The sequence below is a fragment of the Arachis hypogaea genome, chromosome 16 (genome assembly GCF_003086295.3).
Source record: "Arachis hypogaea cultivar Tifrunner chromosome 16, arahy.Tifrunner.gnm2.J5K5, whole genome shotgun sequence".
Classification (NCBI taxonomy): domain Eukaryota; kingdom Viridiplantae; phylum Streptophyta; class Magnoliopsida; order Fabales; family Fabaceae; genus Arachis; species Arachis hypogaea.
The window spans coordinates 34,984,385-35,003,348 of NC_092051.1; positions in this window are offsets into that span (position 1 = coordinate 34,984,385).

Genomic DNA, 18,964 nt, shown 5'->3' on the forward strand with positions numbered 1-18,964 from the left:
ATGCAGGTTCTGGGTATAATCATATAATTCAATTGAGGATGAAGACTGGGAAGTGGCTACAAGTGTGGAGGAAATGAACAGGATGGAGTCTCTTCTACTTGATAAGAAGTTAAGAATTATAAAATAAATGGAGCACGAGCTAACACAGTTGAAGGTATAAATGGTTTATTTTGCAATGGGACATACAATTGTGCCCCTACCCTTACCCTCCAAAACAAAAAGATAATTTGCAAAAGAAAAAGAAGAGGAAAAAGAAAGAGAAAAATCATAATACATCTAGCCATTTATATAATATAACTTCCATTAAGCAAGGCTTATTAGAAAAAGCCCATGGTTCCTACACACATTGTCCATGTTGTGAAATTAACAATAATTTTTTGCATATTAGACTGTTCTTAAAGATAATTTGGAAGTGTTACTGCTGGGTATTTTGAAGTTTCTGTTATCTTGATTACTTTATTGTTTTTAGGTCACACTTTCTGAAAAAACATCCATACTGAAAATAGCAGAATAGAAGATAATAGAGAACTTACAGCAATGATTAATGAGCAACAAAAATTGATACAGAAGTTGAAAGATGATATATTAAAGGTTTGGAACAAGTACCACAAAAACTACTATTAGTATATTCTTCTGTATAGACAATTAACCCCTCTCATTTCCTTATTTATTTTACTTTTTTATTCATTTACAAGTTATGATGAAATTCTCTTCTCTTTAATTTCTTCAATATATCTAGTTACTTGTTATTAACTTTTGTATAGGGCTAAAGTTATGATGAAATTCTCTTCTCTTTAATTTCTTCAATATATCTAGTTACTTGTTATTAACTTTTGTATAAGGCTATAGTTCCAATTCCAAAGATCACAAACGCAACTTCCTTGATGACTATGATCTTTCAGAAGCTGGCAGTGGTGAGACATCTGAGGAGGTATGCTTATTATTAATAATCTATGGAATTTTTTTTTTTTTTTACATGTCCAACATCATTTCATACAAATTTTAAATATTAGATGATATAATATTGACTATATGTATCGTTAACTTTTAATAGGAAATTAAGATAGTTGAAGGAGAAGATTGGGGTATTAACTGTGGAACTGGAAAACTGCAAAGCCGACGATGTCAAATTATACGGAAAGATTCGCTATGTCCAAGATTATAATCTTGAGAAAAATATGTATTTTATTTATTTATATTTATTATTTACTTGACTTGGTAACTAGTATGTGCATCCGAAAGTTATTTAATTGACACTTGATACATCTTTTTATATATATGCAATCTATATTATTTTATTCTCTTTCTGTATCAATTAAATTGAGTTTAAATATTTAAATGTTATTAGTATGTTATATATCCTTCAAATGTCATAAATTTAAGAAAAGCAAAAAAAAACTTTAAATATAAAAAAAGACAATCTAAAACTCAATAAAGTATTGTTTTAGGTATTAAAAAAAGTTAACTTCAAATAAATTTAGATAAGTGTTGTTTTTGGTATGTGAAAAAATAATTAGAAAAATTTATACAAGTGTTGCTTTTGGTATATGAAAGGTAACTTAAAAAAATTTAAACAAGTGTTGCTTTATGTATTAAAAAATACAACTCATAAAAGGTGTTGCAATAAAGTATTTATTAATGCGTTGTGTTTGGATTCTCTAAGGCAACCCTTATATGAAGTTGTTTTTTTTAGTAGAAAAGGCAACACTTTTTAAAGGTTGCCACGAAAAGGGTTTCCTTTGATGCAAAAAAGCGTTGCCTTAGACCAAAGGTAACGGCCGTATAGCCAACCCCCCAAAAAGAGTTGCGTTTTGTCGAAAAGTGTTGCCTTTGATCAAAGACATCGCTTTTCCTAATTATAGGCAACGTTTTCGAAGGGTTGCCTCAGCCCAAATTTATTGTAGTGTTTATTGTTTATGAATATATCGTTAGTTTAGTTTTTTTGTGATTAATTTTGTCAACATTATTCAAATATTTAATGGTTAAAAACGACTATATATATATAATTCAACTCAATGCATGTAATAGTTATAATGTCCCTTACCACCCTAACTACTAGCTCTAGATCAGGAGAGGAAAGAGCCCTCGGATTTACAAGCAATTGCTCTGGTATGCTAAACCACCAAACGGAGAATCCAATCCATAAGCAAGTTAGGAGCTCCCTTACATACGAATAAATGAGTGCCTCCTCTAACTCTTTGATTCAGGCGCTGTACATCACAAAAAAAACCCTGCCTTCGATCTCAGAAAATAGGAATCTCTTCCTACTTCTCTTATTCTGAACGGGAATTGCTCCATATTCGCTGTAGGTGGAAGCCAAGGACCAATGGAATACATTCTATGTCGCTCGCCCTGCTTTCCCAAAGTGTACGCCGGGCAGGAAGTCGAATGGTGCAGGTGGATGTACTTATAGTATAACTGTCGTTGGAAGGGACTTCTCGTACTTCAGGCACTCCAGAGGTTAGTTTGTAAAAGAGTGAGAACATGTGAAACAACAAAGAGAATTAGGAATGGAAGGTGGGTGCCCTCTATATTGGGGGTTGATTCTAGCTAAAGCTAAAATATCTAAAACGAATAGGTAAGGGCTTTCACTAATGTACCAACTGTCGTGAGTTGGGCGGGTCAAGGCTCCAATCCTGGGGCAGTCGCTACGGAATAGTTGGTGTTAGTGGACTGACAGAGCGAGCTGGAAAGGGGCTTGATTCGTTTTTTCCGGGGAAAAAGCAAGCGGATCAATCAAGAGAGCTAGCTTCGGTCTCACGTAGGCAAGGACGGACGAGTGAGGATTGGCCGAGGGGAGTCCATGATGTAGCTGGGTACAAATAAGCAAGTAAAAAAAAGACACGTATAAGCCAGTTACAGAGGAGTAGGCAGAGGACGACGAAGCCAGTCTTGTTTTTCATTCCCATTCACATAAGAATGAATACTATGATTTGCGTTTCGAACAGGCATGAATACTGCATCTATAGAATAACTTCCGTCTTAAAAATTTTTTAGTCTTTTTAGTATTATATATATATATATATATATATATATATATATATATATATATATATATATATATATATATATATGGTTGTTATAACTATTACATGCATTGAGTTGAATTATATATATATATATATATATATGTGTGTGTGTGTGTGGTTGTTATAACTATTACATGCATTGAGTTGAATTTGAATGATATTGTTGTAAGTGCCTTGGTCTTTGGTCGTTGTTGTAAGTCGTCATTATAACGATCCTTGTATCACTAATATCCAAGTAGTATTTATTTGATAATATAAAGATCCTCTCATCTCCCCCCAAAAAGAAAAGGATCATCTCAAGGTCCATAAATTTATACTTTTATTTTAATTAAGTATCTAATTACAATTACCAATATAAGCTTAAGAAACTTATTATTTAAATATGTGAATGGACAGAATGGTATATTATCTTGATATCTTTTTCTTCTTTTTTTTTTTATTTGGTTGAACATTTGCACTGCTTCCATAGTCAGCTTTACGCAAATGACTTTAGAAAATTATATAAAGTCTTTGTTTATAAAGTGAGCTTCCAAGTCTTTAAATATGTATTTATATTACATGATTGAATATATATATATATAAACTAGTACTGCGTCAGAGTTATTATAAAATAATTGAACATTTTTTTACTTACTAAAACTAGCTAGTAATTAAAGAAATGGAATTTGAGATGATATCATTTTTTTTAAATTTAGATTATATATAATTTTTTTTTATTTTGTCTTGTGCTATATATATATATTGTTTCATCAAACTCTAAACTTTTTTAATTTAAAAATGATGATATTATATTATTATATATATTATTTTAAAAAAAATCTAAACGAATAAAAAAATACATATAAATAATTATATCTTTAAAAAAAGTCCATTTTTGTTTTGGGGTATTATTAAAGTTAATAACTTTAACTTAAGAGCAAATAATGCTAATTAATTTTACTAGTGTATGCCCATAGATTAATTTAATTGTCATCCTTATCCTTGACATTTCGAAATACAAATTTTTTAGTATGCACCACAGTAGCATATTATAAACGATCGTGAATCGCGTGTAAGTCTTTAATTATTTTTGTTTTGTGCTATCATATCTTTATTAATGTTCTTTATATTATGTAATCAAGTGATATAACAACATGAAGTAATCCACCGCATAAGGAAAAAAAATAATACCAAAAATATTAAATAATATTTTTTTTACGATATCTTTCAACTTAATAGATTAAGAATTAATCTGTAAAATATGATAGTGTAAAAAATAATTAGTTAGCTTGTGACTTAGTCAATAAAACTGTTAAAATAGTTAGGAATCTAACAAATTTTTTATATTAGACAAAGCTGTTAATTCAATAAAACTGTTAAAATAGTTAGGAATCTAACAAATTTTTTATATTGGACAAAGCTGTTAATTCAATAAAACTGTTAAAGTATTTAGAAATCTAACAGATTTTTCATATTAGACAAAGCTGTTAATTATTCATATTATTAATGTATAAATAGGAGTTCGAATCTTAAATTTGATACACAATTAATTTCTACTTCATGCATTCTTACTCATTCTCTCTCAACTTCTCTTTTTCAAATTTTTTGGTATCTCACCACCGTAGCCTATTATAAATGGTCATGAATCACATGTAAATCTTTAACTATTTTTGTTTTGTGTTGTGATATCTTTATTAATGTCCTTTATGTTATGTAATCAAGTGATATAACAACATGAGTAATCCACCGCGTAAGAAAGGAAAAAAAAAAAAAAACAAAAAGAGTGAAATAATACTAAAAACAATAAATAACATTTTTTTTTGTACGATATCTTCTAATTCAATTGGTTAAGAACTAATCTGTAAAGTATGATAGTATAAAAAATAAGGAAAAGTATAGGTAACCAATAATATTTTTAAACAATGTGTGAACAATGTAAATTAATAGGGTTAAAAGAGCAAATTAATTTTAAATTTAATTAGTAACATTAAATTAGGATATAGTGTATTTTTATTTGATTGGTAATTGTTTATGTTGTTCAAGATGATCATTGTTTACCTAGCACACCCAAAAAATAATTAGTTATCTTGTAACTTAGTCAATAAAACTGTTAAGGTAGTTAGGAATCTAATAAATTTTTTATATTAGAAAAAGCTGTTAACTACTCATATTACTAATGTATAAATAGGAGTTCGAATATTAAATCTGATACACAATTAATAATATTTCTACTTGATGCATTCTTACTCATTCTCTCTCAACTTATCTTCTTCATTTACTGTTCATATTTTTAGATTACTATTCAATAGAAACTACGCAAAAATATAATGAAACTAAAATTCTAATGTACAGTAATCAACACAAAAAAATAGCACCTTAAACATATAATCAGGGCAAGAATCTTTTAATATCCAATTTGAAGCCTTTCGAAAATAATAAGCAGAAGTTCTTTTAGCATAACCGTTTCAAAATCATTCTCATAGTGATTCATTTGACCCATTCTAATTTCAACAATATATCTAATTTATTTTTTAATAGAGGTTGATCAATCTGCTCTCTTTCTCGTTCTTGATCAATCTTTCATAAAAAAGAAGAGAGGTTAGTTTATTAAATTTTTTAAATTGAAAATCTTTTATGCTGAGAAAGAAAAAACATATAAGAGAAAAAAATAAAATTTCAAAAACAGAGAAGTCTAAAACAGCGATAATTGAAGAAAAAATTCTCCAAAAATCACCTTCCATTAGAGATGGAACTCAAACACAGATGAAGAAAAGGGAGCACAAATGAGGAATTCGAACTAGAGGACACAGGCGACAGAACTTGAACAGACGATAGTTGGAGCTTAACGAAACAGAGGCGACACGACAGAAGTAGAACAGAGGCAACGCAATTGAGATGATTCGATGAGTTGCGGTGGCAAATATGGGTTAAGACGGCAATAGAGCATCGAAGACGGTGACTGGAGCAGATTCGAAGGCGGCGATGGAGCGGCTGCACTAGGACGGCAGCGATGACACAACTTGAATAAGAGAGAGGAGATGGAGGTTTAGGGTTTTTTGAGTTTGGGAGTGAATCAAAGGCAATCCAATTTCAACAACAACAACCCCATTTCAACAGGCAAAATCCTTTAAACTAGCAACATGAATCCTTTCAACCACAAAATTCACCCCCAACTACCCAGGATACCTCAGCATTGGAAGCACAATTGGCAGAACTCTCTCAGACCACTCATAGTTTCATACAGGAAACTAGAGCCTCAATTCAGAACTTGGAGGTGCAGATGGGACAATTGAGCAAGCAAAATGCTGAGAGGCCTCCTAATACATTCTCCAGTGATACAGTTCTAAATCCAAGAGAGGAATGTAAGGCCATATATGTGATGAGTGGAAAAGAGATTGATACCCAACCCTCTAATGAGGGGGAGCCAACTGGAGAAAGTGTGAAGGAAGCCAGAGACCTTGAGAAGCCCACTCTCTCTCTCTCTCTCTCTCTCTCTCTCTCTCTCTCTCTCTCTCTCTCTCTCTCTCTCTCTCTCTCTCTCTCTCTCTCTCTGCACACCAAGGGTGAGCAACCTAAGGTGGAGACCTCAGTGCCTGAGTGCAATCTAAGAGTCTCACCTACTCAGAAGCTTCAAGGAGAACACAAAAATAAACAATATTTTAAGCTCTTGGAGGTATTCAAGACACTACAAGTTAACACTCCATTCATAAAGGTTCTTGAACAAATGCCTATGTATGTTAACCTCATGAAGGAGTTATTGTCTGAGAAAGTGTCTTTAAAAAGAGACCAAATAGTGATACTCACCAAAAAGTGTAGTGCCATCATTTAGAGGGGCCAAATAAGATGCCAAATCCAAGAAGTTTTCAAATCCCATGCACTATTGGAAACAACACTTTTGAAGGAGCACTTTGTGATTTAGGGGCGAGCATCAACTTGATGCTGCTCTCTGTGATGAGAAAGCTACAAATTCTGTAACACCCTAATTACCCTAAACCTTACCTCATGCCGTAAAGCAAAGGATAAGTAAAGGTCACGACAGTTCTAAGGCTTATACAATAACATATATATATATATATATATATATATATATATGAGATAGTAATTTTAGAAGCCCGATGAAGAAATAAACTCAAAAACAGAGTTACAAATGCGCAATCGTTCACACGAAGCTAAAAGCAATAAGGCACAAGATATAGATACAAAATAACAAGGTCTATGTAGGTATATGTAGATATATGAGTATACTAGTTATAGAGTACTAACCGAAGCCCGCGGAATTTAATTTAGGCCGACTAGTTATATACAGACATACAGAGTTCTGAAAGCTAAAACAGCATATACATCATCTCTCTCAAAGTTAGCCTCTAAGGCAAATAAAATACAAAAGTGAGAGTACTAAAAGATAATATCCAAAAGAATCCAAAATATGATAAAGATCCTCCGCCCTGCCACCATCTCGCAACTCACCAAGGTGGGTTATGATCTGCATCTGAAAAATAATAACAGAATATGGTATGAGAACCGGAGATTCTCAGTATGGTAACAATGCCCAGTAATATAAGATATAAGACTCCGAGACGCCGGAAAAAATCCTAGATCTTCACATCAATCATAATATTCAAGCTTATAAAATAGATAAACAAATCCTTAAACAGGTCAACTAACATAGGGAATTTTTAAACTATCAGTTCACCATTGTCCCATAGCCTTCACCAGCCTAACCTCCATACGATCCCTTCACCACTGCCTTCCGAACCTCCTCAATCCCAGTAAAAAATACAAGTAATAGCAATACAAGTAAAACACAAGTAGAATAATGTATATCAAGTAATTCAAGGAGAAATTAAACATGCTATACAATTAGGCAAACAATGCAAGTCGGCAAAGCAAGCAAACATATAGAATATGCACATGATGAATGCCTGTCCTATTTGGATGTGATATCACATTGTCGGTTCAATTGCCAACTCGACACATTCCCATGGGAATGTTGCCTTTTGGTCACGAATATAAGTGGGATCCCCCCATGTATATAATGTCGGGCACACTATTCACAGATATAGTGTCGGGCACAATCTTGTGATCTGAAAGGATGCGAGCGGGATACTCTACCACAGACCTCACATCTCAATGTTAGCGAGATAAACCAGCCATCCTTACGCAGCTTCGGCGACCTCAACAAGCGAGATTAACCAACTGTCCTTGCCAGGCGCATAGCATCTCAACAATCTCAGTATAAAACAATATATCAGTGGTTTTTAGAAATCATTTTCAGAACTCAGTAAAGCCGTTATTTCACTCCGAGTCCTAGACTCGTCTCAAACATCATCAAATCCATAACTCCACAATTCATCAAATCCATATGCGCACTACTCACGCTAAACGCTATGCTCGGCATTTAGCGCCGCTGAGGCCGAATCAATTGGTGCGCTTGCTGTCTTCCTGGCGCTAAACGCCGAGCCTGGCGTTTAGCGCCACTAGCGTGCGACTCTGGTACGAATTACAGAGCACCTGGCGCTACGCCGAATCGTGGCGTTTAGCGCCAACCTAACAGAATGGTTGCACGCGTTATGAGGTGCCCGGGGCCAAATGCCCAGTAGCGGTGTTTAGCGCCAGCTTGGCAGCATCAAATTTCTTCCTTTTTCTTTTGTATGAACTCTGCTAAACTCGCTCGGATTTTTCTAAAATAAATAAAACCACAATGTGCCTCAAAGTAGCATCCAAATAGGTTTCAAACACTATAATCTCAGTAAAACTCAATAAATTCATATCTAAAATAATAAGAAAATATAGAAAAGATGCTCACACATCAGTACACATGCATCCATACGTACGCACAAAAGCTGGGAATTTGAAGACTCATGTGTACGCATGCTGCATGCGTACGTGCTATTGAATTTTTTTTGCATTGTCATGTGTGCGCATGCCTTATACATACGCATGACCCAGTTAACAGTGGGCGTTCTAAACACCAGGAAGAATGGGCGTTGAAGCCCCACATGCCTTCGACACTTAAGTGGGGGCAAATTTATATGGGCATTTAAACGCCACATTTGGGCGTGTCACACGCCAATGTCACCTCCCAGGACGTGAATGTTGTTGTGGCGTTCCACACACCGAAGGCCGGCGTTGCACCCTGGGCCAATTTTTCAAAAGACCACTTCAAAGATCCATTTGAGCATTTTACACGCCAGAACAATGGCGTGTCAAACACCAAGAAAGAAGGAGCTCCAGGGACCACAAAAGAGTGGTGTTTCAAACACCACATATTGGCATTCCACATGCCAAAAAGAGGAGCACGCCCAGTGAAGCAAAGCACGGTGTTTTACACCCATGGCGTTCCACACGCCAAAAAGAGGAGCACGCCCAGTAAAGCAAAGCATGGTGTTTTACACCCACAGTGTGGCATTTCAAACGCCAGAGGATATGCAAAGGAAAGCGTGGCATTTCACATGCAATAAAGTGGCATTTTACATGCCATGGGTGGGTGTTTCACTTGCTTCTTGGCCCAACCTCCACAAGCCATTTTGGCCACTCTCCATGCCCATTCAGAAGGCAAAACTTGGGACCACAAACGATACAAAGCTAAATATTTAATGCGGAAGATTGGATTTGATTTGTTTTTATTTTAAATTTAAGTTTGAATTTAATAATGCGGTTTTGTCCTTTCTAGGTTGAGTATATAAGGGTCCTAAAAACACTTTGAGAGGACCTTCGGAACTTTTGCCGTTTTTCATATTTTGTTTTTGTTTTTGAAGCATGAGCCACTAATCTCTTAGGTTACGGTTAGGAGCTCTGTTTATCTTTTTATGGATTATTAATCTAAGTGTTTTATTTTATATGAAGGTTATGCTTTGATTTATTTCATGATTGAGTTTTCGTTATTCATCCCTAAAGATTTAGAATTGTTGGAAAACATTCTAACTCTGTCTTGGATTCTAAATATTATTTTGGAAAAAATTAATATTTGAATTAGCTTGAAAACTCTTTCTCACTACTTTTTAATTTCACTAAGAATAGGTTTAAAGAGTGTGCGATACTTTGTGAGTTTCAATTGTTAGGACCAGCTTGAATACGTGACATATAATTCAACCTAAGGACTATTTTTTAATCTTACTTGAAATTGAATCAGGGTTGTACTTCACCTCTTTTCCTTAACTGATTGACTAACGAATTAGCGGTTAATTAGGTTAAAGAAAAATTAAATTACCAAGGAATTGGAATTTGATTATTTATGATTCGTCGTGATTGATCTTTGCATACTTTATATAAATAGACATAAAGATTGTTTTCCTAAAGAGTGAACATATTTGACACCTTGACTATCTTTATAATCTTATTTTCTTAACCAATTTTAGTTTGCTTTTGTTAAATTTTCTGTTTTCATACTATTTATTGTTAAAACACTTATTTTTGGTCGTCTGACTAGATTAATTGGTTGACTATTGTTTGCTTAATCCATTAATCCTCGTGGGATCGACACTCACTCACCATGAGTTGTTAGTTGGTATGACCCAATGCACTTGCCGATGTTTTGTGGGTTGTAAAATCCACATCAGTTGTTTTGATCGTTGCTGAGAAAAAGATCAGTGAATTGTTGTGATTGATGGAACCCTTGAAAGGTGGTAAAGTCCGAGTTTTAGGGGAGGTGCTACCGAAATTTTATAAGTTTGGACTAAATTGAATAATAAGAAAAATGAGATTGGTTATTGCCCCCTAAAGTCTAGAGACTTTTCCATGGAGTCTAATTTGATAAATCCTGATTTAAAGTAATTTGAGTGATTAATTTAAGAATAAATGATTATGATATTTCAATTAAGATTGTAATTTGTAAACAGGATATTTTTTTAGTCTTTTGAAAGAGGTTTAAACTTGAAATAGTTTAGAAGGTAGTTTGAAAATTTTGGTTAAGTGGAAATAAGTTTTATGAAAGAGAACTGGTATTAAGTGAAGTTGCTTTGGAGATTCCAAAAAATGTTATAATTTAAAATATTTTGGTTAAATTTGGCGGGCGATCACTTGGCCCTCGAATCTCAAAAATTTGTGAAACTTAATTTGAATGAGAACTAGGTTTGTCTAGTTTATGATGTTTGAAGAACGGACGGAAAATAATTTTTATAGCATAAGTTATGAAGGTTTGAAAACTGGACTTTAAAATTGACATTTCAGAATTTTGCAGCACACTAGAGTTTTTGTTGGTGTGTGCACGCACAGAGGCATACGTGCGCACTAGACAGAGGCGTTGGTGAAGCATGTGCATACGCACAAGGTGGTGCATACGCATACCAAAGAAAAGTTACAAGTTGTACATAGGCACAGTGTGGTGCATACGCACCCGTAGGGAAATTGGCTCTGATATGTGCGTGCGCACACGCCGTTTTTCTTGAAAGAACTCTATTTTTGGACTGTTTAGCCTTCTTAGCAAACTTGCAACCCCTTGTAAACCCCATATGATGTTTGATAACTAATTTTTAAGCTCTGAAATGAGTGTGGGTGAACCCAATGAATTGAGTTTTTAAATGGTATGTGAACCGACTATGAATTTTAGATTAAATGAGAAATCAAGGTGATTCTTGGCATGATGTGAACTAAATATATTGTTATTGAAAGTAAATGGGCCAAGTATGATTTTGAATTGTGATATTTATTGAGTGTCTGGCAAGGATGGTGGCATAGTACCGTTTGCTCAGTGCATCATAGATTCGTGGGGATGGTGGTTTTATCCCGCCCACGATGAGGACAGTGGTGTTATTCCACTCACGGTTTAAGGATGATTATCCTCATGATAAATGTGAATATAAAGACTTATGATTTCAATGTTGATTATGATTATGATTATGTTTGACTATGCGTATGAATATGATTGATTGTGATTATTATTAAAATGTGATTGTAAATTGGCAAGGACGGAGGTTTTGTCCCACTTACGTGGTTGTGATTGAGATATGATATTAAGCAAAATCTCGTGAGGACGGCGATACGTAACGCTCACTTGAGATATTGTGCATAAGGCTCAGTAGGGACGGCAATACATAATGCCCACATGAGATCTAAAGGAGGGTTTCCCCATGAAGATAGCGATACGTAACGCTCATGGAAGGGACGAACCTCAAGGTGAGGATGACGATATGTAATTCCCACTTAAGACTATGAGTACGGCTCAGTGAGGACGACGATACGTAACGCTCACTCGAGACCGGAAGGACGATTCCCCGTGAGGACGGCAATACGTAACACTGGAATGAATGTTTTCGGAGATAGGGACAGCAGTACGTAATACCTATTTCAGGAATATTGTCGAGTACAGGCGACCAACCTACACGTCAGCTCATGGCCTGTTTAGGAATAGACATGCATCATACTACATGTAACACCCTGATTAGCCTAAGCTTTACCTCGCGTCGTAAAGCAAAGGTTAATCAGAGATTACGATAGTTCTAAGCTCATATATATATATATATATATATATATATATATATATATATATATATATATATATATATATATATTATAATATAGAAGCCCGATGAAAGATATAGCTCAAATTTTGGATTTGAAAAGCACAACACGTACTAACGAAGCTACTAGCTTAAGGCACAAGAAACAGATAAGATATAACAAAAGATAAGTATATAATATCCTAGGAAACTAGGCATGGCTCGCGGAGTTTAAGCCGGCTAGCCATATACAAGTCTACAGAACCATACAGTGAAAACAGCTTATACAAGTTTTGTTATCTCAAATGTAAGCCTCTAGGCAAAACAAAATACAAAAGGAGAGATGTATAAACAAATTAAACCAACACTACAAGAAAAACACTCATTCAGGTACACTTGAAAAGTGTAGACAAAAGTGAAAAAAAATGATGCCTTAGGCTACGACTACGCTTTTTGGGCTACGGCTACGCTTTCTGGGGTGATTCCTATTCGGCCGTTACTTATTCTCAAAGGCTATGCTTTTCTGCACCAAGGGCTACGCTTTTGGCGTTTGGGAATAGGATGCGCTTTTAAAGTGATGCTGTCCAGGACCAAAGGCTACGGTTTTCAGCTTCCATTTTTATCAAGATAGGCTACGCTTTTCAATGCTACTGCATCACCTGTAAAGCGTAGCAATATTGTATTCAATGGCTACTTTTTATAAGTGTAGCCTTAGGTCTCTCGTTTTTTTTTTTTTGTATACTATAGCTACTGTACTATAATTGTAGCCTTAGGTCTCGTTTTTTTTCTGTATATATATCTAATAATTATTAATACAACATAATAGTTAATATGATTACATGTATAATAATTCTGTATTTTTATTTAAATGAATTGAATATTATAAAATAAAAATAAATACATAATTATACTAAATAATTTCTTTAAATAATAAAAATTACCTCTAAAACCAAAATATATTTATAATAATGATCCAAAAATACTAGAATGAAGTTAATTGTAAAAATTCATACATCTCACACTAAAGTAAGCATAACCATATCAAAATAACCATAATATCACTTAGAATTTACTAATAATACTCTACAAAAAAAAAACATTTCCTACGACATACATAAGTATCTTCTAATAAAAGTCAATAGTCAACCATACATATAAAGATTCTAAACAGTACTCTATCTTAGCCAATAAACCACAATAATAAACAGCTTAATCTTCATTGCTTAATCTTCATTGTTACCCTGCATAATTATATAGAAAAGTAGTTAGAAAAATATTCATAATAACATTCGTAATTATAAAAATTAAATGGAATTTTTGTTATATCAAGATTTGAGTATACAAAAATTAAAAAAGTTTTTTTCAGTGCAGCAAGAACGTTTGAGAAAGCACATATACAAAAATTAAAAAAGTTTTTTTCCCACTTTTGCTTGCAATGAAGGGAACACGTAGACATAGTATACCAAGAAAGCATATCCAGGTCCCTATAGCACTATCTTGCTTGTTTCATTCAAACCATGAAAGTCTGTAGGTGTTTCTTTCTTCCATTTCCTTTAACACAATCTTGATATGTCCCTATAGCACTGTTCATGCACTAATTAACCAAACTTTCACACTTAAATTAGATATAGGGACAAATTCATATGTACCAAGTGCACAAAATCAGAAATACAACAACCAGAATTGCACAACATATTATTTCCAGCCAACAACATATGATTTCCAGCCATAGCAATTAATGTAAATGCAAGCAGAAAACTATGGAACAAGGAACAGATAAGGACATACCACATCTAAGTTCGGAAAATGAGTTGATCCATGGTCGCTATTCGCATCAATCGGAGACTGTTGGACGTCTTGTAATAAAACTTCTAATTCTTCTGGCCTCATTCTAGGTTCCAATCGCTGCAGTATTAACTTGACCATATTTCGCAACCCATGAATCTCTTCATCTTGTTTTTGCTGTTTAGCCTTCATGTGTCCAAGTTTATCCTTCAGACTGGACACTTCCTCTTTGTGCTGATTCTTGATTTCATTAATTTCAGCATGTTTTTTCAAATCACTTTTTATCACAGATTTTCCATACAACCTTACCCGACCTATTTGTTCTTTCCCTAATAAGGCCTCAAATGCTTCCTCTTCTGTTTCACCAGCAGCTTGACGGTGTTAGAAGACTTTTTGCATAGAAGAAACATTTAAAATTTAATTAGTTACCATATCCTAAATTTGAAATGTAATTATGAATTATTCAATGAACTCTTACAACAGCAGTCTATGTTTCCTCATCCACTTCTTTCCTCTTCTGACTTGTTCGGGTAGCAATGAACATCTCAAACCTTTTTGGTTCCTCATTTGTTTCCTTTGTTGCTCGCTGCAAAACAAGATCTTACTTCGGTTTCTTCCTTCAATTTATGCAAATATAAATTCTAATAAATATAAATCTACTTTTTACCATAGCCACTCGTACTTTTCCGAAATTGATTGCCCCATGCGATGTGGAAACTTCTGTTTTTTTCTTGTGTTGCTTGTTTCTTTGACTTATTGACTGGAAGTATAAAAGCAAGCATAAAAGATCTATTTATAATACATTGGAGCACCTGTTCACATTTTCACAACGTGACATATCTTCTCGAACGTAACAATTTTCAAACCTCCTTCATCAGATCGAACAGAAGACATAAAGAAAGAATATACATGGCACATCTCAAGTTAAAAGTACCAACTAACAAGGATATAAGCAACCTCAACTTGCCAAGAAATTTTTTTTATTAAAAATATATCATATAAGAAAGAATTGACAAGGCAGTGTATGGAGGAGGAATAGAAGTATATCTAGGAACCATATCAGAATTAAATGTAATTGACGAAGCAAGATGCCAAATAGGATATTGAGTAACTATAAAGGCAGGATATCAGAGGCAAAACACTCATAACATAAATAGGTAATATAAGCAACATGTTCAAAGCAGCAACGGGGAGAAAGAAAGGAAATCCAGAGTAAGATGGAGTTGCATATATGTAGCTGTAACTTAAAAAAGGAAATTATAAAATCTAAACAAACCAATCCGTTATCTGTGTTGCAAGAAAATGTAGGGGAAAAACTGCAAGAATACTGACACATTCTGTTGGTTCTAGCAGGTTTGAAATCAGAGCAAAAAAGTAGCTAGCCAAGTAAAAAGGCATATAGACATCACATAATGCTGAAACACTTAATAAATTTTCTTTTAATAAATACATGGTTTTAAATGATAACCTTTCCACGGGACTATTCTAAGCTATGGTTTAGAAGAGACTGGTAGTAAACAGGAGGCAAACTATTATTGATTTGAAAAAATGAAAAACACAATAGAAATATGGTATGAGAACCGGAGGTTCTCAGTATGGTAACAGTGTCCAGTGATGTAGGATATAAGACCCCGGGATGCCAAAGGCAATCCTAAGCTCCATATCCATCACAAGATTCAAACCTAAAGCATTTTAAAACAAATAAGCATAATTATATCAACCTTAACTTAAACAAACCGGGTAATCTATCTTAGGAATTTCTACTCTAACCAAACACCGCTGTCCCACAGTCTTCACCAACCGATCCTCCATGCGATCCTATCGCCACCGCCTTCCGAACCTCCTCAATCCCAGTAGAAAGCACAGATAATATACAATGCAAGTAAAACACAAGTAGAAGCATATAAGGCAAATAATTCAGATAGCAATTAGGCATGTTATTCAATTAGGCAAGCCATTACAAGTAATCAAAGCATACAAACAAATAGAAAATACATATGATGAATGCCTACCCTACTGGCTGTGATATCACATTATCAGTTCAACTGCCAACCCGACACATCTCCATGGAGACGTCGCCCTTTGGAATTCTCATATGGGAACCCCCGAGATATAGTGCTCGGATCACTGTCCAGGTACCGGCACCTGCACGCTCTATAGACCCGAAGGGATTCGAGCGGGATACTCTTGCCACAGACCTCACATCTTAATGCAAGTGGGACGAATCACCGCCCTTACGCCGCCGCTGCTACCTCGACAGGCGGGATCCAACCACCGTCCCGGCCGGGCATATAGCGTCTCATAATCTCAATAAAAACATTATTTCAGTGGTTTTCAAAAAAAAAACATTTTTAATATATATGGATCCATCATCTCATCCAGAGTCCCCGACTCGTCTCAACCACAGTAAATTCACATCTTAGTTCCAAACTCAATGGTTCCTCAATTCTTATCTCATACCTCAACCATTCATCACATAACGTTGAATCATCCTCAGCACGCTAGAAACCTAGGCCTCCGTTTTCTAATTTGTCTTAAATTCATCTACTAAAATCCTTAGGTTATATCCCATGTTATAATATTCAAAACCAAGCCCAAAACTCTCAAAATCATGTTAGGAAAACTTACAACCTTGTTGGGAAGGTAGAATAGTTGAAAACAAATAAAATTTTGAGAAAACAGGACGTGTGTGGCCGCACAGGGGTGTGTGCGTGTGCACGCCCAGGAAGATTTTAAAAGTGTGCGTGCGCACAGGGGTGTGCGTACGCACAGATACTGAAATTTATAAAGCCTGTTCACTCGCACATAGTATGCTAGCGCCCCCAACAGACTCCCCTTCCCGACTTGTGCGTGCGCACAGGGGTGTGTGGGTCCACACAGGTCGCAATTCTCCATTGATGTGTGCGCGCACCAGCTGTGCTAGCGTTGTAACCAGTAGGCACTTTCCTGCCTGTGTGTGCACACAGGAGTGTGCGTCCACACAGAATAAGGTTTTTGCAGGGTTGTGCGCGCGCACAAGGCTGTGCGTGCGCACACATCAGAAATCCTAAAATTCTGCAACTTGCAGAATTTTCAGATTTTTAACACCAACTTTGAATGATCATAACTTCCTCTAAAAAATTCCAATTTTCACAAATTTTATATCGATTAAAAGGGTTTTCAAAGGTCTTTAATTCTAGATAAGTTTCATCAAATTTTGAAAACCGAGGCAAAAGTTATGATCGAGCAAAGTTTACCAAAATTTCCTTTTTACCCAAATTTTACATATACTCAAATTTAGCAATTCATCAAGCCACATCCAACTAGATCAATACTAAACCCCCATTTACAACACAATTTACCTTCTAGGATTACCAATCACCATTTTCAATCATCAACATCAAATATATGACTCTAAATCAATCCTTCACCAATACATTCACCAATCATTACCTCATCTTTATCAATTCACATAATCAACCTCATTCATGCTTTAAATCCATATCCAACAATATACAATCATTCAAAGTCATCAAGCATCATATCTCAATATCATTAATTCTCAACACATCAATATCATTTCAACATGCAACATCAACCAACCACATAAATCCAAACCTATCATATAGGCCACTAGCCTAAGTGTCCATGAATATTATATACTACATAGAGAAAACCGAAACCATACCTTGGCCGATTCCCAATATGCCCTTAAATCAAAGTTGAGCACAAGCTAGGCTTTTCCAACACAATCCAAGCCCCCAACAATCACCAATAAGCTCCAACAAGTTCAATTACTCACCACTTCAAGCTATAACACACATAATTCACCGTAATTCAACCTAGGATTTATCAAACTTGAAATTTCACAAAGATTTAATGGCTCTTACCTATTCCAACAAATTTGATAGAAAAAAGTCAAGGCTAAGCAAGGATTAGAGCAAACTTAAATATCCAAAATCACAAAAACTCACTTAATCACAAACCCTAAGAACCAAAATTTTGGAGAGAATACTAGAAAGGATTTCATGGTTACCTCTCCAGTTTCTTGTATGGGTTTTGTAGAGCTCTTCACAAGGAACGCGTAGCTGCAAACGGTGCGGCGATCAGAGCTCTATAGCTCAAGATATGAGCTCCGGAAGATGATGATGAATAGTGTTAATGGAGTCTCTCTTCTCCTTCTCTTCTCAGCTAGTGGTGTGTATTAGTGAGTGTGTTGTGGCTGATGGATTCACTTAATGAACCCTTTTATATGCTGGGCTTGGGCCCAACTTGGGTCTGGTCCAACCTGTTAGTATTTTTAGCCCGTTTGGCCCAACTTCGGGCCAAACCTTTAAAATTAACGCCCGGTTTTCTATTTCTAATGTTTTTCTAAGGTTTTTGATGGTTTTTTACTTTTTCTCATGCGGTACCGGGTAGACTTAAACCAGTTCAACCGGTTCAACTGCCGGTTCGTAGTTTTTCGCAGAAAACACCTTTTCTAACTCAGAAAGACCCACTGAGTCCAAAAATCACCTTTAAATCCTCTAATCTCACTCTAACTTTTCAGAATCTAATTTGGACATTATAATCACTTAATTAACCGATTGATTAGTTGCGGTTCTTACACTACATTTGTTTGAAATTACTTGATTTGCCTAATTAACATCCTGTTAACTACTAATTGTACTACTTGTCATAATTGTTTTCTATGTGTGAGTGTTTGACTGTCTGTGTGATTGTGACTCGTTAGTTCGGATTATTGTGGTTTGAGAG